The 2,562-nt window shown below is 58.7% G+C and overlaps 1 protein-coding gene across 3 annotated transcripts in view; it reads left to right on the forward strand.

Moving 5' to 3' along the window:
• Positions 1 to 2,562, forward strand: part of H257_11978 (serine/threonine protein kinase) — a gene marked incomplete at its 5' end in the record, with an annotated part of 8,184 nt that overhangs the window by 4,247 nt on the left and 1,375 nt on the right. The gene's annotated exons all lie outside the window — the stretch shown is intronic.

The raw sequence follows: 2,562 nt of genomic DNA on the forward strand, positions 1-2,562 counted from the left end.
CTTTTAAGGTTGATGGATTACTTGTAAGCTTATACAGACAAAGCTACACTACTGGGGAAAATGGTATGGGGCTACCCAGGGTTGAAGGCGAGATCCATGTCCAGGAAATCATAGAGTGGGGCGAGCTGCCGTGATGGTAGAGGAACGGACTCCGGCCCATCCAAGGAGGTGTACGAAGCGCAATCATCCCGCGCCAGTTTGACCACGAAGTCCGCTGCTTGATTGCCCTCCCGAGGTCGGTGTCGCCATGTACAGTGGATTGTAGCTACTAGGCGGCGGGCCTGGAGGTATTGGGCGCGGAGCCCGGGATGACTCACACGGTAGATACCCTGCATTTGACGCATGAGCAGTTGACTATCCCCGTATACCGTAAGGTGGGTGTATCCGCGGGACTGGGCTAGCTGAAGGCTTCGTAGTAGGCCATCATACTCAGCTTGGTTGTTCGTTGTGGCTGTAGGGATGAAATGTGCATCGTAGTCGCAAAGAAGGGGGTATTCGCGCGGCATAACCAGGGCGCCGGACCCCCCACACGCCGGGTCCAGACGGGCCGCTCCGTCAAAGAACACCACAGCGTCCATGCGCACTGGGGTCTGTCCGCGCGGTGGAGGGATGGGTGGGGAGTTGAGGAGACGGCACTGAGAGCCCAGGGCATGGTAGAGTTCTGCGCGGAGCCGATGTCGTCGGCGCGTGTGGTAGCTCGTGAGTGCCGCGAAGTGGGCCTGGAGTAAGAGAGGGAATGTCCCTGGCGGAGAGATGTGGTCATTATTGGCATGGAGGGCTGCGCATCGGTCGTTCCATAGCTGACGTAGGGAGAGGCCACGGACGAGACGCCAGGCTTGATGGCCTAAACGATCTTGGGCGATGCCATGTGTGGTCCAATTGGGCGAGGCTAAGAGCCATGGTGCCGGTGGAAGCTGCTCGCCTTGCAGGATAGAAGCGGCGTAGCTGGAAGTGTGCTGGTCGGGAGTAACTCCGAACCAGAGGGCCAGGACCTGACGCCAGTGAGTTTGCGCGCGCGGGCAGAGCCAAAAGGTATGTGCCGGCCCGTCTGGGGCCTTACAAAATGGACACATTGGTGGGAGAGGGGACGTTCGGAAGGGGAAGGCCTGGTGGTGCCAGCGGTACATAAACCACTGGAGCGCTCCGGGTAGCTGAGAGTCCGTCCATCCTCTGTCCCAGAGCTCGGGGGCATGATCAAGGTCTGCTGCGCAGCACAGTCGGATCTGCCGCCGCAGGTATTTAGTGTCGGAAGGCGGGGTTGGGTTGAGAGTAATATTCATTGCTGAGCTGATGCGCTTAACCACCGGGGGTTGGCGTCGTAGGGTCACCGGGGCTGGGGCAATGGGGAACCACATACGACGGAGGGGTGGAGGCATGGTGGGCTGGCACGTGAGACCCATGCTTAAGGTGAGCAGGTACAGATATTGAAGGTGAGCTTGGTGTATAGGCAGGGGGCTGTGCTGGGGTGTGAAGGTCCACATGTCGCCCAGCCCGGTTTCTGAGAAGGCCGCGGCAAATGTGTCGAAGTGAGAGCGGCGGAGGGCGTGATCTTGGTGGTCTCTAATCCACGTATTGTCATGGAGTTGCCCATGCCATAAATGCCGTCGCCATTCGGATGTGGTTGAGCTGAGCAGGGCCGTTTGGAGACTAGTCGCGGACTGTTTGAGTTCCATGGGCATGTGGCAATGACAAGTGCCCGTTTTGTCCCAAGTGAACGTGGCGGCCAGGCGCGCTGCCTGGAGGAAAGCCATGGTGGAGTCGCGGGCCATTCGTGTACGGGGCCAGGCTTGTGCAAGTGCCCTGCTGGCAAGGACCTGGCCGCAGAGAAGAGAGTCCTCCAGAGGTCGCAGGGGGGTACGGCGTGCTGTTGGGTGGAGGATGTATGGAGATCCACTAGGGAGCTGGAGGCCGCTCAGCGCTATGGCATGGGCCCACCCGTCCGGGGAGTGAACTAGGCGTACAAACCGCCGAAGCGCCTGTTGCTGAGCAATGCGCCGGACATCCGGTAGGCCCCATCCATATTGACGCGTAGGTTTGGAAAGGTGGTATTTGGCGATGTAGGTGGGGAGTTTACCCGGTAGTGCTACTGTGGAGCCGCGCCACCAGAACCGGAAAATGAGAGCCTCCAGTCGGGAGATCCAATGGTCGGATGGTTGGAGGTACGTGGCCAGAAAGGCAATTTTGGGGTGTACGATTGCGCGGAGGATGATGGCCCAAGCGGGTTGATGGAGAGGTTTGATATTCGCCAATCGAAGGCGTTCTTCAATGGATTGATAGCATAAGGACCAATTTGCGTCCGACAACGAGCCGAGGCCCACTTGTATGCCGAGGTAACGGCGCCGATCGGGGCCGGAGACAAAGGGTATGCCATGAACCACCTTGGGCGTGTGGAACGTGTTCAGGCATATGCCAAAAGATTTCTGGAGTTGGATGTGGAGGCCCGACATATCCCCGTAGTCTTGGAGATGTCGAAGGATCCAGGGGAGCGAACTAAGGCGTTGGAGATAGATCGCTGTATCGTCGACATGGGCATTGCAGATCAAGGGATGGGATGCAAGGCCA

This window comes from Aphanomyces astaci (genome assembly GCF_000520075.1).
Source record: "Aphanomyces astaci strain APO3 unplaced genomic scaffold supercont1.37, whole genome shotgun sequence".
NCBI lineage: Eukaryota > Oomycota > Saprolegniomycetes > Saprolegniales > Verrucalvaceae > Aphanomyces > Aphanomyces astaci.